At 40.9% G+C, this 20,488-nt stretch overlaps 1 protein-coding gene across 3 annotated transcripts in view; it reads left to right on the top strand.

Annotated features, from left to right (window-relative positions):
* Positions 1-20,488, top strand: part of GPRIN3 (GPRIN family member 3) — an 80,831-nt gene that overhangs the window by 47,764 nt on the left and 12,579 nt on the right. The gene's annotated exons all lie outside the window — the stretch shown is intronic.

The raw sequence follows: 20,488 nt of genomic DNA on the forward strand, positions 1-20,488 counted from the left end.
AACTGAGTTTTTCCTCCATCCTAAAAGTGTCTTTTTCCTTCTCAGTCAGTGTAACCTTGAAGTTATTTGAAGTTTACTGGAGGAGAAGTTATACTGAGTAAAGCATAAACGAAGAACTGAAAGCGTCCACTGCAGTGAATTGGTTTCGTAGCTGCTTTTATTCAGCTGTGCCTCCAAGTGTTGGTGAGGGAGAGATCTGCTTTCCTGCCTTACAGAGAGGTAAAGCCCTCGCTCAGCGTGATGCCAAGGCTGACATGTGCATGGTCACTGTGTTGCAGGTCTTGAACTTCAATTATCTGAGTTTTACTTGTACAAATTGCACTCCACCCTAGGTTGATGGTTTTCATTAGAAAGCGCTTGGCCTGACAGCATGGGCCAGAGGCTTCTGGCAGGATGTTGTCAGCTTGTCTGGTAGCATGCAGCGGCCCAAAGGGGACTGAAAAGCTGCGGGTCGGAGATGTTCTCTGAAGTGAGACCTGTTGGGGTTTCTATAAGCGGCAGAGTTGGCTCAATAAAGCTGACTGCCCTCTGCCTGTGGGGTTACCAGTGTGGCTGGAGGGAGGGCGGTGTCAGAGAGGCACAGTCAGGCAGCTCTGTGAGGGTGTTGGTGTGTGTGCAACTGTGCTGAACGCAGCACTGAGTCAGTCGCTTTCTAACTAATACCACTTAGAAAGTGCAAGAATCATTTCCTGTAAGCCTCATGAAGAAACACTGGGACTACAAACAAATGCAATGCTTGCAAAGCTACTGCTAGGCACTTCTGTGGCACAGAAAAGCAGGGTATTTGCCTTTCACAAGCAGAGGAATAGAAAGGCCCCTTATCGACATAGTTTCTCAGTATGTCGTCTGTTCATTGTTGTGGAGCATGGTGATAATACCATTACGAACCTCAGTAAGATTTAAAAAAATATCCTTGGATTGAATACTGCTCCATCATTTCCTCCTTCGAGGTGTTTCAGTTTGCAAAATCCAAGTCCTTATCTATACAGGCGAACAATTCCATTAAGTGAGGTGACTCTATGAGCAGCATTTGTTTGCGTGAATAAATATGGCAGGTTTCAGTCTGAATGTCTTCAGTGGTAGAATTAAGAAAATGTAAATTCTGATCATGTAGTGGCTTAAATATCACTACAGTGAGATCTCTTGCAATTCCACAAAGGATTCTTTGTGGGGTTGTTTTTTTTGATCCTAGTCCCTGAAAATATGTCTATACAAAATGCTGCATGAGGTATTAACAGTGATGAATGAGGGAGATGCCTATTAAAAGGGTAAAAATGATTACTGAGCTAAGATATCAGAGAATATCTGAGGGGAATACAGAACCCTGTGAGCCCTCGAACTGAGGAAATTCTTTTCATGTTGGTGTCAGCATATTAGAAATTGTTTATTGTGGATTTAATTGTAGATTTCCCATATACAAAATTCTGAGTTTCTGTTACCTGGAATGCAGCTTTTCCTGCTCATTCAAATGCTGTCTCTTTCTCCCAAACTGGGCTAGTTGTTTTTTTTTTTTGTCTGTTTGTTTGCTTGGTTGGTTTGGGTGGTTTTTGTTTTGTTTTTTTTTTTTTGTTTGTTTACAACTTTTCTTTCTCAATGTTGCATCTTCTCTTCAACCACTAGAAGAGCATATAGATCTCTCCATAGAGTGGTTGATCCCAAAAGTCATCTGTTTTTGAGTTACTATGACCAGCTTGGGTCAGTCTGGCATTAAGAATGGTGCCTGGTGATTAAGCCCGCTAGTCGGTGATGGACAGAAGATGGTGTTTTTATGAGTCTCACAGTTACAGCTGAAGAGCACTCAGCAAGGAGAGACAAGTGGTGGGTACAGCTAGGTTAATTTCATAAGAAAAATGTGGTCGCAGTAGTAACATTTGTCAAACGGGTCCTACAGCCATTAGTGCAACATTTATTTTTGAACTTGAGCAACATTCATTAGATGCAATCAAAACTAAGGGGAAGCTGATTACACTAAGAACAGAACTCTGGCTGTGGTTTGCTTCTGAAATTGATGCCGGTGTGAAAAACGACATGCTTGTAGTCCTACAGCTATAGAGCAAAATCTCAGAACTTGTATGACTATTCTTCTAGATATGCATAATTCCTTGATTTAGAGAACATGCACTGAAGACAGAGGTGGCACGTAGGCTGAATCTGTTGCAATTGTGGATTTGAGTCTAGTCCTGGATGTTATTTCATGAAATGTAATGATTTCATATCTGATAAAACTTTCAAATCTGTCCTACAGGGTTATGAACTGGTGCAGAATGCTTCAAAAATAGTTGGGTAGTTAAAACAAGTGAAACTCCAGGTTGACTAGGTTTCAAGATAAGGTCAGCTGAAAAACCAAGATTGAGGCTTTAGCCCTTTTCTCAGTCTGCACCTCTGTGTACGTATGAATAGCATAACTGACCAAAAAAGATGATTAGCATGAGGGATTGTTGGCAGTAGTTTGGCATTATTATGGAAGACTAGAAATGTACCAAAATTTACCTATTATTGTTTATTTATTAATCATAGGATAGGAGTTGGATGCACTGTCTGTAAGCACTGATACTACATGACAAGATGGTTAAACTACTCTCATATTTGGGGGTACATCAGTTTGTTCAGGTAAATGTCAACTTCTTAAGAGACAGAACAAAGGAAACACTGATAGTATTTATTGGTTAAAAAAGTAATGTTCTGTATACATTCTGAATTAAATTATCTTCTTGCAGGGAATGCTTCTGAGAGCCTCTGGCCACAGTTTACTTCTACAAACAGTAAAAAAAAGAAAAAAGGCTGCATATATATTTTTTTATATACATGGACTTCTAATTCTTTAACAGTTCTACAGAAAGAAAGATTTGTACTGATTAATTTTTTAATCACAGATCAGTTACTTATTAAAGTCGAGTGACTTGTTTTTTGGAGGCAGTGGCTAAGTGTTCACATCTGTAAATCAGCAGCACATGTGAAAGGGCAGAAGCGTCAAAATGTTGCTGAGTAAATACGAGAAAAGCACATCACTGACACTTGCAACTGCATGCAGTGTGTGAGTGTTAGAGAAAACAGGAAGGATGGAGACCAAAAGAGCGATGATTAGAAATGAGCATAGTATCATTTTGTGCCCTGCTTTGTCCTCTGCCAGCAGTGGATGCATGTACATGGGAAAAATGATTAAGCGGAGGGAAAAATGCCAACAATTACAAACATTGCAATGAATTACTGTAGCATCTTCTATAAAGAATGTCCAGAGAGGACTAAGTGTATTCTTTCTTTCTCCCCATCTCAACTCCACAGTCCTACATTACAGAACTTACTGGCATGTTACCATAGCCAACATCAAGCAAACATACAAGAAGGTTCTGTTATTACTTTTTTAATAACCCAGAACCAAGGGTCTTTAGCTATCATATCTGTGGTTGTAATTGTCAGCAACTCCTGTTATTTTTACTTTTCATTTTGTTTTTTATTTATTATAAGTTAGTGAAATGTGGCATGGTTTGAGTTTGCTCCCTTTCATGCCCATCTCCCTCCCTCTGTCCTCGAGAAGTACAAGAACTGAGGAAAACACAAACCCTGGTTCTTGGTTAATCTGTTAGAATCTGCAAATATGGTGCCTAGCGCAGTGCGGAGCAGCTCTTAGCTGAGACTCCCAGTTTGTAGCACTTGGAAGATGATGATAATTCATTTTCCCAGCTGAGTTATATCACTGTTTAGTTCTGGAGATGAAACTGCTCTCCTGAGAGCATGGAGAAGAGTGTATTCTGAGCTATTTCTCATTACCTTCTTAGGCAACACAATTGCTACTAAGGAAAGAAAGAAAATGGTTATTTTAAAATCTGTTTTATAGATATTAAGCCTGTCACTAGACAGAAATCTTAATTGCAGACTGATGAAGTTCTGATCCAGGAAGCAGTAGCACTGCGTAATTTAAAATTGTTTGTGTTACCCATGGATTAATCATAGGTCCAATCTGTAGGACACAGAATTTCCACAGCCAGACCAGAGAAGTCCATCAGCACAAGAGTGACTCATCAGCACACTGCATGGTGGGGTGAAGAGCACTAAGGAGGGAGCACACGCTGTAGGGTTAGCACTGTGCCAGTCTCTTAGATTTAAGACCCTCCAGTTCTTGTGCAGATGGCCCTGATTAGCAGTTAGTTTCATGGTAACAAGTACACCTTTAAAAATGCACAGAGGTTTGCTTGCTTCCTCTTCTACTTTTTTTTTTTTTTTTTTTTTTTTTTTTTTTTTTTTTTTAATGCATTATTACCTACTTACTTTACTTTAGGTAAATCTGTACTAACATACATGGTAAAGTGTCTACCAAGTCTGTAGTGTGAAACGCATCTGTCATGACTTTGCAGCCAACATCTGAGCCAATAAGAAGAGAGAGAGGGCAGTCATTTGCAGGGTGAGCCATGGTATGCCGTGCTGATCACATCTATACATTTAAGTTTTTATATCAGTGATGTTCTATATTTGAATACTACAGAAATATCAAAAGTTAAAGTTAAAACAGTGAGGACATAGATTCATTTGTGGAATGAATGGAATGGCAGAAAGATCAGTGTTTTCTGAAGTTCCGGTAGCCTGGCAAAGTCTGATAAGAATCCTCATGCAATTACCAGCAGTTGGTTTTTTGTCCTGAAGATCCTGAAGATGCACATGTAGTTTTCATTTGGAGAAAGTTGGAAAATATTTGTTGTTGTTATCAGGATCCCAGATTGCTTTCTATAGATGAAAGGTCTTTTTTGTTTAAAACTAATGATACCAATGTGCAACAATGGAGCTCAGTTTATAAAAGGGATCTCAAGATAAAAAGATAAAATACGCAACCTATGCAAGGTGCTATGCATTTTTTACTGTTCTTGGTGCAAAAAAAAAAAAAAAGAAAAGGCAGCAGACTCAAATAGTGAACACAAGTACTATGCTACATTATGACAGGTCTAAAAAGGATACTGTAAAAAGAAATAAATGGCTTCAATTAAATAATGATAGTGATGTTGGGGAAGATTTTTTTCAGAAATTTTCCATGGCTCCAGGGTCCCCTTTTGAAATGCTGAGCTAGACCTGCTGCTCCATGAAACATCACTAGAGATCTGAGAAAAACGGTTTGGGTGTTATCATAGAACAGTGGGCACTTCCAATGTGGGGTAACAAAGCGGCCTCATGATACCTTAAATTTGTGTAAACTGGTGTTTATCTCACTAACAGTGTGTAAAACAAATAAAAATAGATATGTGATTGGGTGTAAATTTCAGATGGATGGATTTTCCTTTTCTGGGTGGAACAGAAGAGGAAAATAAGAGTAGGCTAATTACTAATCTGATCTCACATGGTTTTGGGAAGAGATGGGTGTTTCTGTTTGTAGGGAGTAGAGTAGGAGTGTGGTTACTCAGACACTGGAGAAACAGTAGCATCTCTTAATGTAAAGCCAGACTGACTGAAAACAATATTCTACTCTTGTGCAATCTTTTTGCTTTTATAAAGAAACTGTACATTTTTTTAACTCAAAGGACCGGTTCTTTACCTCTGGTAAGTTCTTATTTTGTCAGTGTGATCTTAGCCCACAAAGCAGTGTGTCTGCCAAGTACTTGAGGAAAGGTGCCTCCACTCACACAGGGCCCCGGGACTCTGACCATGGACTATTTCCCAAAGCAGCACTGAACAACAGAATAAATTTGGAAAGTTAGTAGAATGGACTACACAGGAAATCTTCCACCCTGGTAATGTGTAACAAAGATGATACGCAGGGTCATGTTGTGTTTTAGCAAATTCTGGTTTTCTAAGACTATCAAAGCTGCAGGTCAGAGCAGCTTTTAGGGTGGCCTTTGTGCACTAAAGAATAAACTGGATATCACTGTATCCCAAGCTCAGAAGATGAAGAGGTACAGAAGTCCCGTCAGTCTTCCATTTCCTGGAGAGCTGAGCTGGGTTGTCTAGCCCATAGGCTAAAAAAGACAGAAGGATGATCAGTCCTTAGTATTTAACTTCTTGAATTTATGGGTCTCTGATGTTAACGTCACTCTCTTTTCTCTGAAGCATCAGTTTCATGAAAAACTTCACAGTCGATAGGCTTAGCTCTAGAGATGAGTCATTAGGGAAATGATAAAACATAAGAAGCATGCTGGGTGGCATTGGAAGGAGTAGAAGTAATGTGACAAAACATTTGTCAGAAAGATGATACTCTGAGAAGAGCTGTATGGAAACAAGATGACAGAATTATTCCACCCTGAAAGTCTGGTATTTCACAACAAGAGCTGAAAGTTTTATAACACTGCAGCATGCTACAGCATCTCCATATTTATTACAAGAAAATGTTAATCCTCCCCCTGAGGTTAATAATTAGGTAGTATCTGTTAAAAGCCACTGAGGAGGCTATAAATATCTGCATATGTTTATGAGAACCCAGATTTCTGCTCAAGCTAAAGCAATAGCCTCACAAGTTTGAGTGCTCTGTAAAAGAACTTACAGGCTTCCATCTAATCCACAGGGACAGGTATTCCACTTACAAATGCAACAGTGATAACATTTGACAATTCTCAGAACAACAAAGACATTTTCAGATCAAGGGCAAGTGGTATTTCTGATGGTTACCCCAGTCAGTGGCATATGGAGTTGAAAGACTCATACCTGCTCATGGTGACTTCAGGTTAGAACTGTGCATGATTGGTGCTGTTTATCCTAAGAACCTAAGATTCATAGGGCTAAATCCAGCTTGTAGTTCTGGCCATGTGCTAATGATGCTGGAAATGCACAAGGATGTGCTGCAAAATATGACTGAGGACCAAAATCTGTTTCTTCATTTCCTGAGAAGTCAGGCAAGTTTCATCAGGAGATGAAAGTTTCATCGGGAAAGTTTTTACAAATGAGGATTACAAAAGGATGAACTTCATTAGTTTAGCGACTTGGGCTTTTTGACTCATTTTTATTCATTCAGGAATGAATCTAGCCTTCGTTTTTATTTTTATTTATTTGGTTATTTATTTTGTCTTAGTCTAGAGTAGTTTGATGCCTAAGAAATGGAAGGGATAAGAAGCCTCCTCCTGCATTTACCAGACGTACAAACTAATACAGAGGTCGTCTTTGTTTTGGTGAGGAGAGAGGCCTTTACCTCCCTGGCTAGGTTTTGATATATACATTAACATCAGGGGAACAACTCATACCTCAAGTCTTGGGGCCACTTTAACTGTCCACAGAGCAATGAAGTCAGCCAGATAATAGAATTCTATCATAAGGCATAGAAGGCTTCTATTGGAAATATTCCTGTATTCAATTATGTACTTCAAGAGTTGCTTCCAGCCAGACAGTGCTTGGGCATTATCATAGAAATACATGCAGTTGATACTGGGAAATAGCAGAACAATATTTATTCAATCAAAAGATGTTCTTATTATGAAGTGCCTCAGGGGAACTTTGCTTGGGAAATGTATTTTTATAATAAAGTGACCTATTTTAGAATTACAGTTTTCCATGCTGGAAGGTGGCAGAGGGTTTGCCACAGAGACAGACAGTAGGCACACTCACATTTGCTCCCAAACAAGAAAACAAGTGGACTGACTGTATTAATCAGATAGCACACAGAAGGGGTTCAGCTAGGTTCCTGGATGCAGGGTATGTGTAGGTACCTATCACATCCAAAGCAACATGCCTGCAAGAACATGAGCAGATGTCCCTGTCAGTAGCCAACCCAAACAGGCAGATGATAGGGGAGAGAGCCGCTCCTAAAAAAACTTAGGTGTAAGTAAAATAAAATTTAAAAAGGAAAAGCTAATAACAGGTATTTTTTTTAAATAGCTAGCTATTCAATTAATAATATAATAATCACTAATAGTGAGCAGTGTAACAAACATTATTCACTGTTTACTCATCAGTTGGATCTGTTTGCTGATGCTCTAAGACAACTCATGTGCTGTTGCTTCTCCATAACACAGCCTGCCTTCTAGTGACTAACGAGTCTCTCAGTTTGTCTCTTATTTTGTCTTTTTCAGTGCGATTTATAATCCAACATCTGCAGTCAAATTAGTCTTTAGCCGCCACATGAGGTCAACTAGTCAGCAATCACTGCCACACCTGCTAGTGTGAGAAGTACATTAGTCAATAGCTTACACGCTGCTCAGAAAGAAGAAAAACACCAAACCTGAATTAGATGGGTGAAATTTCACCCTGTAGTAAAAGGCTGTAATTTCATTGATGAAAATCCCATCAATCGAGCTGCTGTAGTTTATATGAAATATAAATATGGCCTTCTACCAGTAGTATCCAACCAGAGATATAAAATTGCTGCAATTTTATTTCCAGGCACTGTAGCTGCCATTCTGACAGGAAGGCAAACAACAACATCCTTTCAGTAATCCAGTCTGTAGGCAGCTGATTCAGAATGAATTTAGGGCAGATGAGTTAGAAATGAATGAGAGGAAGATTTTGCAGTGATGCTTCATTCAGCCAGCAGAATGCTCTTCTAAATACTTGTGCTCTCCATTCCTTAGTGATGGTCCTGAAGTGTTCCTGGCTTGTACAGAGCAGTGTTGCTATTCCAAAGAGCTGATAATGATGGTGATGAACTCACAAATGAAAACGTTTAAATTCACAGATGCCTGTGGCCAGAAAGAAACTACAGGAGTGGGGAAACAAACTGTGAAGAAGGAATTATTCACAATAAGTTATTAAGTTATGGCAGGAACATCAGTTGATGAAACAGTATGATAGCATTTTCCTCGCAACAGTTTTTGGTTTCTTTAAGGTGTGTTTCTTTCATAAAATCTACCAGGGATTTGGCTGTACAGAGTAGCTTTCAGGATGTGCTTTTGCTTGAGCATGGGGTTTTGCTTAACACTATTTCTTCTAGCTTCCACACTTTGATTGTACCAGTGAATTCTGCAAATCTGGAGCCAGTCTCCAACGTGCTTTGTGTGGATAGACTATCCTGTGCGAAGGCCTCAAGCCCACTGATTTCAGTGTGGGTTTTTTTGCAATAACTTACTGCAAGACTTGAGTGGTAAAAACTTGCAGAGAAGACGACCCCGAATAAGTCTTGTTATTACTTTCTCCATTCTGTAATTGCAATCACTTTTATGCACTCTTCCTTGATCCTTTTGCTAAGTGGTTAATGATTCAACTTGTCCTTGTATCTTAAATGAAAAGAGTGCAGAAGTGCCTCTTTTCTAGAAGGCCATACTGAGACTCTTCCTAAGATCTGTATAATGGAGTTAATGACAGAGTTAAATGCGTTTTAGGGCAGAGCCATTAGCTTAGTCTTGCAAAGTATTTTGAAGAAATGTACGTGGCCATAGACATTACCCTTGAAGTAATACAGTATTCTTTCATTTCTCCTTCCCCATCTTGAAGGCTGACCTTGTGTGTTCAGTGTAGAATTTTGTTCATGTGCTCCCAAAATGAATTCCGCAACCAGGATTTAACAGGGGTAAATGTTCCACAGGCACACAGTTTTGATTTGAAACTCTTCATTTCTGACAGTTGAAAAGATCACTCAGTCATATGTATTTCATGACTAATTCTGGCTTTGTTAAGGGAAAATTTCTTTTTTGTGACTGAAAAGAAGACAATTGTTGAGAAAATGGGCTTTTCCCTTTTGTTCATATGCACTTATCAGTTAAGTCTACACTTTTTTTTTCTTCTTATAGCCCTACTCAGAAAAATACTTTCTGTAGAGTGGGAGAGAGTATTTTTTTTTTTAATAGTTCTGCTTTTAGTCATCCATTGCAAAAAACAGCCCTACGCAGACTCTACAACAAAAAAATAATATTCAGAAAATAGAAACATAGCAGAAATGCTAGTTATGGCCTGAAGCAGTGATCAAGCACCTGATGCAATGCAGGGCCAACCCAGAAGAGCTCAGGTGCATGTAGTGTACCTGAGTGACTGAAAGAGGTGGAACCAGGATCCACCCCTTACCAGGTCTTATTTAAGGGTTAGCAGTGGAGGTGAGAGTATCTGTCTGGAGATCCCTGCCTACTTCAGGCCTTTCAGAAGTAAGCAGTGCTTTTTTTTAATTTTATTTATTTATTCATTTATTTATTTTAATTTGTTTTTGTGTCTAAAGCTGCTGTGTTTTGGCTTGTCCTTGTTTGCTGCAGCAAAGACTTTGCTGCCCTGCTATTATTGTTACTTTCCATTGCTTTATAGCATTACAGAAGAAAACACCCATCAGAGGTTTAGAAATGCAGAGAGATGCTTAGAATGCTCAAGCTGAGTGTACAATGTGGGGCAGCAAGAAGTATGAGCATGGCTGCTTTTACAAATATTTAAGCAGTGTTTGAATTGTCTTTCAAATGACATGATGCAAAACACTGTTTAAAAACATCCATTTCTTGTGAACAGTTTTCTGGCCTTGAGCTATATGAAGCTGTGAAATACTCTGGCACAGAGCACACAGTGAGAGACAGATGGGGAGTCTGTGCTGGAAGAGCATTCGAGCCTAGGTCGAGGGGGCGGAGGGCCAGCACACAGGCCTGTATCATATGGATCAACCAACTTGTTTCTCCTTGTATGTCTTTGTATGTTTTTTTCTAACCAAGCTGCTCTTACCTTAACTTACCATTTACTGCCTTTCCACCAAGCCAGAATTCATTCTGCAATTCTAGAGATAATTTGGTGTAACAAATAAAGTAATTGAGTTCATGTGAAAGAAGTGATCCCAGAGTGAGCAGTTCTAGACCAGGTCCATTCTCCAGTTTTGTGGGAGAAGCTGGGAACTGAAGAACACTGGCCTTGAAATTCAGCACCTGATCAACTTGATCTAATTGCTGCCTAGGGAAAAGATCAGCAGGGGGTAACTACTTTCCAAGGGTTCCAGCCTTTGCTTGAAAATTTAGGGTATAGTCTGTGCATTGTGGAAGAAAAAGAGCAAGTTTTCTGACTTCTGGGGAGAGGAAAAGAGTAAAGAAGCTTGGAGTGATGCTATGGGATTTTCCAGCCTGCCTGCAATGCTGACTGAACATCTGTCTCTCTCTAGCCACCTCCTATGGCAGTCTGCATCTGCGAAGATGTTTTTTTCTCCTGTTGACTTGTGATAGCATAAGCTCAACAGTTTTCTGTTGGCTGCCGAGGTCTGTGGTTTGTAGCTGTTAATGAATTAATAGATTAGGGAGCAAAGTGAATAGAGCTGAAGCAGTGAGGATCAAGCTCTAATAATTATCTGGCCAGTGCTGACCAGCAGCTGAGCAGGTCTGGAGGGGAAAGCATGGGGTTACGAGTACTTTTCTCACGTGGGTAACCTTCCTAGGCTGGTTCAACTTTAAGGTGGTGATTTTTGCTAGGGTTTGGAGGGTTCTTTTATTTTTGTTTTATCATAATTATTATTATTATTATTTTGTTTTGCTTTTTGTAAATGCTGGCAGCATCGTATTCTATGAACTTGTTTGTTTTTATGGATTATGCTCAAGCGAAGATACCAGACTGCTTCACCTCTTTATAGATTCAGGACATGCTAAATGGCAGTAATCTAGCAAGGTGACAGCCCTTTTGATACCTTTTGGTCATCTTTCAAAAGTAGATCTCCAAAGTCATATTCTTACACTAACAAATGCAAAGAATTTTCAATAGTAATTATGATGTTATAAAAGAAAACTCTTGTGTACTAGAACAGCTGGTGTTAGACTCCATGATTTTCTCTGTGTTTTTCATTTGCAATATCTTTTAAAGAAGAGGTGGAAAAAGTTTGAGTTCCTACTTCTCTTATTTTGCCTGCTTAAGGTGCAGATGTTATGTATTCTTATGCTTACATATACCATCCGGCAAAATGGGAGAATATTTTGAGTCCTTCTGGCTTTTCTTGCATAAGAACAGGAAATACAAAAGGAATTGTCTCTTCAAAAGTACTGGGCATCTTTTGACTCTCACTGGCTTTGCTGGCATTTCTGATTGTCCAGCACTTTAGAGACTCAGACTTCTGTGATCTCAGAGCCTAGCTTTAATCACCAAGATTATGCAGGATGCCTGTTAGCACATATCACAATTTTATTTGTGTATGTCTGTCTGTCTGTAATCTTGTATGTATGCATAGTTTGAGATAGTAAAAATTGTGTCCATAAACAGGATGTAAATGAATATAAATTGTGGTAGGAAGCCCACCATACATCCACAGCTGGTAAAGTATCCAGTGCTTATATTCAAGAAGATCCCATGTGGAAATAAATCACATTGCCTGCATTTTCATTCTAGCTGAAAAGCTGCCATGTGTTTTCTCACTCCCTCAAGTAGACATCTGTGCATCAGGCATTGTGTTCAATTCGAGTCCAGTAATCAAGCTCTAAGCTGTGAATGATGGGTTTTCACGCCCTCCAGATGACTTGGAAACAAGGGCAAAGCTGTTGCAGAGCCCTGCTCACTCACAGCTCTGCCTTGGCAAGGAACAGCCTGACCTCCACTTGCTTCTAACATCTGCAGGTTGAATTCCTGGCAGCCTGAGCAAGGGCAGATGAAGCTGCCCTGAGGGGGAGGGGAGAGGAGCACAGACTGATGTGAGGAGTAGGGTACTAGGTGATAAATTCAGTAATTGTCTGGGACTGTTCAGTCTGGTCTTTTTTTTTCCTTCAAAGCTTGAAGGCATGTTTTGCTCTTGCAGTGTGAAGCAGCAGCATGAAATGTAGAACTGTACGTGGAGGGGTAGGTGCCATGGTCAGTGCCAGTCCCACTACTCAGGACTTGGTCTTGAGCAGGTAGTTGAGGCTCCAGCTTCAGTAAACCTGAGGCTCTGTTAAACCCAGGCAAGATATACCTTGTTTGAGCTGTCATTGCAATTAATGCTAATGATAGTCATTAAGTAATTTTGCAATCATCCTGAGGAATGGTAATTCAAGAATTCCTGTCAAAGTTAATGTCCTTTATCAGCGCCTCCCCCACAGTTTGTGTTGCTGTGGTCGCATGATAAATGAAAAGGTAAATACTCCTGTCTCAAATCTGGAGAAAGAACAAGTCCAGATGTCTAGCCCTGGAAGCTCATGGCCCACAACAAGAGTAGTAATGTCGTAACAGCTTGTGTAAGCTCTTGTGTCCTTGCAGAGATCCACAGTCACAAAAAACAAAGTTTTGGTTTATGTATGGCTCCAGTGATTGACTCCTGATATCATTATTAGCTTTGAAGGGAATTACAAAGCAAGACACACTGGGTCTCCATTTCTAGTGCGTTTAAATGAGAAATACTGTAAAACAGCTGAGAGGGGAGTTTTTATTGAACTAGTTTCTGGGTTTGGCTGTGTTAAGGAACTATTTCTGATTTCAGTTGGGTTCTGATACGGATAAGTTTCCTGAGTCTCAGACACTAGGGTTTGTCTTATCAACTTTGTGACTTCTGAGAATTCAGAGGAAGAAAATGAAATTATTCGTAAGCCCATGAAAATGCACATTTAGAACACAGTATAAAAGCTGTATGCAGTCTTAACCACCCTCAAAGGGGCTGGAAGGATGGAAGAGTGTTGAATCTAAGGATATAAATACATGTTTTGAATAAGCCTTTATTAGGGAACAATTCTAATAGAAGACAGGAGGGTGATTCCTGAAATTGTTAGTGTGAGAGAATTTTACACACCTGTGTTGGCTGCAAGAACAATTCTGAACAGCTATTACCATCGGACACCTGTGGGACAGACTATAATGAGCTGTTCCTAAAATAGGCTGCTGTGTAGCACAGCTGTTGGTGCTTTTCTTGCTGCTGAAAGATGTCATGTTGACTTGGTGAATGAGTTGGCTTCTTTATCCACGGAAACCACTATGCAGACTCTTTGTTCAAGCGTATCCACATGGCAGATGGGGAAGGTTTAAGGATCTCTCTGTCTTGAGGAACTCTCTGGTCATACAGTGAATTTCAGGATTCTAAGTTAGTGAGGTGAGGCTTGAGGCTTATATTATAGAGGTGATAATAGTACCCAAACCTCCATTTTCACAAAGCAAGAGCCAGAGCAAAATTTTTCTCTCAGTTTTACTTGATCAGATCTAGTGTGGTGAAGTTGCTGTAACCTGGGTGGTTTCTCAGATGTGCCTTTTAATGCTGTCAGCTCTGGGTGGAAGTGGAAGAAAATGCGGTGTGGTTTATAGGTGTAAGATTTTACCACCACGCTCCTGTCCTGCATTTATCTTCATTAGGGTTAGGCAGGTGGAAGCCCTTAATGATGCACTGCTGTGTGTGATGTTAGGCTGCTCCACCATTTTTTTGATATAAAGAAAGATGGTGCCACTGACTATCAGCTGAATGTGACAAATGTTGTTTTCCCGGGCATCGCAAGGTGCCATTTAGCGTGTGTCATCCTATGTCTGCTTGGTTGGCACCTCTTTGCCTTCCCATGTCCTGTGTGCAGTAGTGCCTCATTGGTTAAAATCATAATAATGAATGGGGCTATATTGCTATTTTCTGGTTTGCTCCAAATCTACCTGAATCAATTTAAAAAAAAAAAAAAAAAAAAAAAAGGCACGTAGCCTCAAGTAAAGGAGTCTGAGACAACAGCTTCTTATGTAACAGCCTGGCTTAGAGCTGTACTGTGAGCTCATGTGGCTGAGGAGAGCAGGTTACAGTCCTCAGCTGGATGTGGGGTTTGTGTCACTGTCCTCAGAAGAGCATTTACCAGCATTGTAAAAGATAGCAGTGAATTGCTCCGATTTTATCTCTGAGTACCAAAGGCTTCCAACTTGCCACTGTTTGGCTTCCTGCAGAGCCTCCATACAGCAGACAACAAGTGGCTGTAGCACAAGGTCTCCTCTTGCGATTTTTCAGAAGGTGTTTAGCAGGAGGTGGTTTACTACAGAGATTATTTTGTTCCTTTTACTGTGTTTATTATCAGGACAGGCAGCAGCACAGTAGAGTGAGAACACAAAGAAGAGCAGGAAGCTACTGCGGAGGTGGAGGCAGGAAGAATGGAAGATATTTTTAACTTTTTAAAATAGCCACAGCAATTGCTGTTTCGGCTGCAAGCTTCTCTATTGACATTAGTTGTGTTCTTATAGCCAGGAGGCAAGAGTAGATATGGTGAAATCAGCATCGTGCTTTTCTTAGGTTAATCACACACTACAGCAAATTTCTGTTACTGTAATGACTGGATGGAGTCTGCATCCTTCTTCTCTAATTACATGCCATTTGGAGTAGTTCTTTTCCATTAGGATAATGCTTGTAAACAGCAATGGGTATATCCTTTGCCAGCTCCTGTTACGTATAGAACTATTCTCCAATATTGAGCCTGGTGTCTCCATAAAATAGTGTGGTATATGAGGAAAGCTTAATTTCTCAGGGGATAAGAGTTAAAAATTATAGTTGGTTCTTAAATTATGCGTGTATATATTATTCTTGCTTCTGTAAGCTCATCCAAGGCAAAATTTCCTTAGTTGGTATGTTGGCAAATAACCACAGCACCACAATAAGCTCCTCTTGATGCCAATAATACAGTTAATCAGCAGCAAATCAAGCTTAATTAAGCAGTGTGCTGCCACCACTGCTGGGGTCGCTTCTGCCACAGCAATGGTAAACACTGCATGCGGTGTGCTGGGGGAGTGTTCTTAAGGAGAAAGTCACCATGAAATTCAGGAAATGTGTGTTCCAAACCAAAAAGCGTGTTGGATAACATCCTTTGTTCCATAGAGCCACCCTTTTTCCAAGACAGGCCTGCTAAGCAGTAGTTATGTTTTCCTGGCTGCACAAAATGTGGGTTTGGTTTCGGGCCAGTTCCCAGTAGATGTATGTTTACATCAACCACACCATCCTGGTTGCCACTGGTTAACTGGAAATCCTAGCAGAGAAAGCAAGAATTGCATGGGCACTGAGCCAGCAGTGCGCTTTCACCTCTGAAGGTGATCATCCTGCTTTAAAATGAAGTCACATTGGTATTGCTGTGTAGGGAAAAGGTATTTATCATTAGCTATTGTTAAACTGCCCTCTCAAAGAAACAGAGCTTTTGTTTGGCAGCGGTCAGTGTTCAGAGGCAGTCAGTTGTATGATCTACGTTAATGAGGGGTTAGATTTCATTGTGGTTTTGTCAAACAGAAAAAAGATAGCAGGATAAATGAGGACGGAAATTCCCCCTTAAATGATGGGCAGTCATGTCACTTTCAACATGAAACATGGGAGTGGTGTTTGAAAGGTTCATACAACCCTCCTGGCGTTCCTCAAAAACCTGTTTTCTCGTTACTCTATAGTAAGCTGAAGAAGCTGAGTGTGACAGTGAGCTGTGTGAAATGGAGTCACCTGCCTGATGTGGGCAGCAGGCTGCTGGCTTTCTTCCACCTGCACGTGTCAGGATCACTCATTCCTTGTGAAATAAGGCTTACCCTTGAAGTCAGGCTGCGCGTCCCTAAAAGTCACCTCCAGTGTCAGACACTGAAGTTCAAAAAATGCTCTGATAAATAACGAGATTAAACATAATAACATGCAATAAGAAAAAAAGGAAAACACATAGCCCTGTGGGTTTTGTCAACATCTTGTGTCCCCTCTAGAGTGACCCAGGATACAAGCTGAGAGCGTGGCTGTAGCTTATGTAACTGTTACAGTTGACTGCCAGTTAGGGTAGCTGCTGTTTGATTTGGCTGTTTTCACAAGCCCATTTCTCCTTCCCTTTCACCTTGAAATAGAAGGACTGCCAGGTTCTCGGTGGCACTCTGTAGCAAGCTTGCTTTTCAGCAGGGAATTTTACATTTGTGCTTGCCTGCCAGAAGGAAGTGTTTTACCTGGTACTATAGCCCTTGGAGGAGACATGCCAAGAGCCAAGCTGCCCATGGGGCACGCATGGGGTGAGAGAGGATGTGCAGGTGCAGAACAGAGAGGGACAGCACTCAAAGGTGGACAGGCTGGGACAAAGCAGGCCATTCTCTCAGTGCTGCCATGGTGCCTACCGCCCTGCTGCCTTTGTGAGAGGCTGGGGAGGGGTGGCCAGGAGAAGCTCCTCTACAAAAGAGCTGTCCCAGCTTCGCTGCACAGTACTAGGGACCACTGAGTGAGAATTGCCAGTATGGCTTCTACAGTTGTGATCATTGAGGTAAAGAGCCCATAATTGCATATCTTCTGATGCAGTTATTTGCTGACAGAGACTAAAAGCCAAGTGAAACCAGGATGAATTCTGAGCCAGATTACATGTATGCAGAATATCTGTATCATGATGCTGCTAGCAGCTGTTATTGTGGCCCTGTGGATGTGCGCTGGGCTGAAGGTGGTTGTTGCCTCAGTCTCCTGGCAGAAGCGAGTCGGATCGTGCCCACAGAGTGCAGATTGGACATGGGCTGTAACACCAAGTCTTAGAGCAGAGCTGCAGTCATCCTTCCTTTTAGATGGAAATCTTTCTAATTGAAGTGTAAGTAATTATTTTGCTGCCAGCTGTATGGTGGAGTTGAATTGGGCTTAGTGCACTCACACTGCCACAGATCTTGGACTGATTTGCTCCCTTTGGCAGGAATTTAGAGCAGAGGTGTGCCCAAATCTGTTTGAGCTCTTCCTGGGTACAATCCTTTTATGTCAGTCCCAGCCCACTTACTCTGATACTGATTTCTTTGGTAGTCTTGAGGTCATGCTTGGGCTGCTGTGACTGATGCTTGCTTCTAAACTAGGATAATGATTTCAGTAGCAAAATTATAGTAGTGAGCATGAAGGATTGCCTGTCTATGTACCAGAGAGTATTTGAGACCCAGTCACTGTGAGCTGTTTCTGTAGGCTGCTGGGCACAACGGTTTCTGGACCCCCAGGAGTTCAGCAAGAGTCTAGAGAGTACAGGGAACTGTAGATTTATAGAGCAAGCAAGCAATACCTACACTCAGAAACAAAATCTGACAACGCTACCTGCATTGTGTGAGTGAATATTTCATATTAGATTTGGAATTGTATTTCAAATTGTATTTGCATATAGTTGAGTAGACTGTAACATTCCCAGTACGATTTCTGTGGCCTCTTGGAAGCTTTGGCCAGCAGCTCAATGGAATGAAGGAAGATGCAATGCAGTTTGTGTTGCTTTGGATTAGGCCCATAGACCTCTGTGGCATTTGGCAGGACTGACTTAACCCCTGTTTTAATTTGCAGGCTGTGGGCAGCAGGTTAAGCTGTGCTTTGCCCTTCTGCACTTGGCAAAGTTAAAGAGGCTTTTCAATGAATGGGCTTGTCCGAGTAAAGCACCATTTTTTGCACAATATTCTTATGTGCTGTGATATGCATCACCACAGAATTTTATTTGGGCCAAATACATAGAGGGGCATAATAAATAAGCATGCATTAATTTCCAGTATTGATTAATAGTGTCAATTTAGAAAATCCTTAAACTTCTGGTGGCTGGGAACTGGAAGGATGTAAGAAGGATCGGGTGTATCTGCGTGCTAGGACTTAAGGCTGGCCAGAATGAATATGACATTTTTCTAAAGAAAACTCCTCTGCCCCAAAAAAGAACAAGAAGTAAAACCTTTCAGAATAAAGCCTAGAGTTACAAACTCATGAATTAGGAATGTATTTTTTAATATAGATAAAAATAAATAGGCTAGGTGCAAGTCTTTGTAGGCAGATCCTTGCTCTTGGACATGGCTGCAGCCAGACCAAAGGCTTCTGACTTAAGAGGCGTCTGCAGGGGCTTCCCATCCATCTCCTTCTCAGCTCTGAAGACCATCGTGCCAAGCTGTCTTCCCTCCTCCTTCTGTAAGGGTACAACTGACCCAACCAACATTTAAGAGAATGTGGCATTGTGTGCCCAAGTAGAACACGTGCCATCTATCAGATCTTGCCTGTTCTGTGCTCAGGGCAGATGAGATAGAGCCGAACAAAGCTTTGGGATGGCCTAATGTGGCTTTCATACTGCAGCAAGCCCATAATAATCAGCCCTGAGCCCAAATGCTACAACAGTAGACTTGTAGAGAGTGCGTTGCAGCCTGATAGTGTTTAACCTGTTGCCTCTGCCATCCACGTCTCTGTCTGCCCAGGCACAGGTTCCTGCTGTGTTTGCAGGTTTGGTCTGGGTATCATTTGGAGCAGCAGCGTCACAAAGGGGATGCAGTGACCATATCTGAATGGCCTCCATGTCTTTGTGGTACCCTGGGTAAGCCTGAATCTCATGCACATTTTCTGATGTATGGCTGCTGATAGCCTTGTGCTGGGCATGGTGCACTTGTGGCTGTGGTGGGAGTCTGATAGTCTTTCTCAAATGAGATCACAGAACAAGTGATGGTCTTGCTGCACCTGCAGTGACACACAGGTGCTGACCCCAGCTGCAGGAAGGGGAATGTGACTTCAGTTCTTCCTTGTCTAACCATTTGCCTTTGTCCTTGGACAAAAGGTGGCAAAATGAGAGCTGAGCACCTTCTCGTTGAAATGCCAGTCCCATCTCTTGTGGGAACTACATATACACAATATATCTATCTGTCTGCATCCCATCTTGCACCCCACGATTGTAGGGAAAGAGCCTGTCTCCTGTCAGTATCCCAGAGCACGCTGAGAGATGGAAGCTGTGTTTATCTTATCTTACCTCTTTGGGTTATTGCTTTCATATTTTAATGAGTACATCCTTGGTTTGATCTGTCTTTCATTTGTAGTGGCAATTAGGAGAAAATAACTCATTAAGCAAATTTTTCTGAAGTTGTATAACTAACACCCTTCGACACTAAAGAGAGAAAGTCAGCATTTTACAGAGAACAACAGAGAAAAGAGCTGGAAGAAAACAAGATGCAGAGTTAAGAAGGATGCATGTGCATACGTGCATATAAAATCTAGATGAATGTGCTTCGTGATCTGTATATTCAGTGGTCTGATACAAGTTAGAACATCCCAAACCGGTTGTTTTTTCCCAAACCAGTATGCAAGAAGGGAGGCTGAATTCCTGCCACAGCAAGTGTTTATCTGCAACCTTAACCCATATAATTCTGTGATAATCTGAGAAGCCATATGACAAGAAATGCAATAACTAAATTTCTGTTCTTAACATCTGTGGGTGAACAGAGGGCTCAAAGAGTGCAGTGTCAGTGAATGCAAATCTGATGGGAATCCAGAATTTGGAAGGAGGCACTTGATTAGTGTGGGAGCTGCACTTGGATTGCTTTTCATTATTGATTTTTAAATTATTTTTAAAATTAAGGGCAGTCAGAGATGCTGGTAGTCTTACTTGTGTTTCTGTAGATTTTCAGGTTTTTTTCCAAAAGAAGTGGCGAGCAGAATCTTTTGCTGGAGTGTCTTGGAAAATTCTGTTTTGTTTTAGAAAATATGTAGACTTTCTGGTTTTATTGATATTCATGTAAGCAGTGAGTTACTGAGAAAAATAGCAGTTTCTTTACATTGTAGCTTGAGGATAAGTACATTAAGTTGCCTGAAAAGTTTTTAAGATGATTTGTTTGGTAGTGTGGATTTTTTTTTTTTTGTTCGTGTAAAGCAGATAAAGAAGATACGTTCAGTGACAAGAATGTGTGGAGCTCTGCTGACCACACAAAGATTCTGCCAGACTTATAAGCCATAGACTTTGTCAGTTTAAAAACTTCTTTTTGCAAGAGGTCGGGAATAATTCTACACTGAGATAAGATTGACACGATCAGACAGACTAAT

Source organism: Centrocercus urophasianus, unplaced genomic scaffold, assembly GCF_019232065.1.
Source record: "Centrocercus urophasianus isolate 14NV4802_14NV808 unplaced genomic scaffold, USGS_Curo_1.0 seq_13, whole genome shotgun sequence".
Taxonomy (NCBI): domain Eukaryota; kingdom Metazoa; phylum Chordata; class Aves; order Galliformes; family Phasianidae; genus Centrocercus; species Centrocercus urophasianus.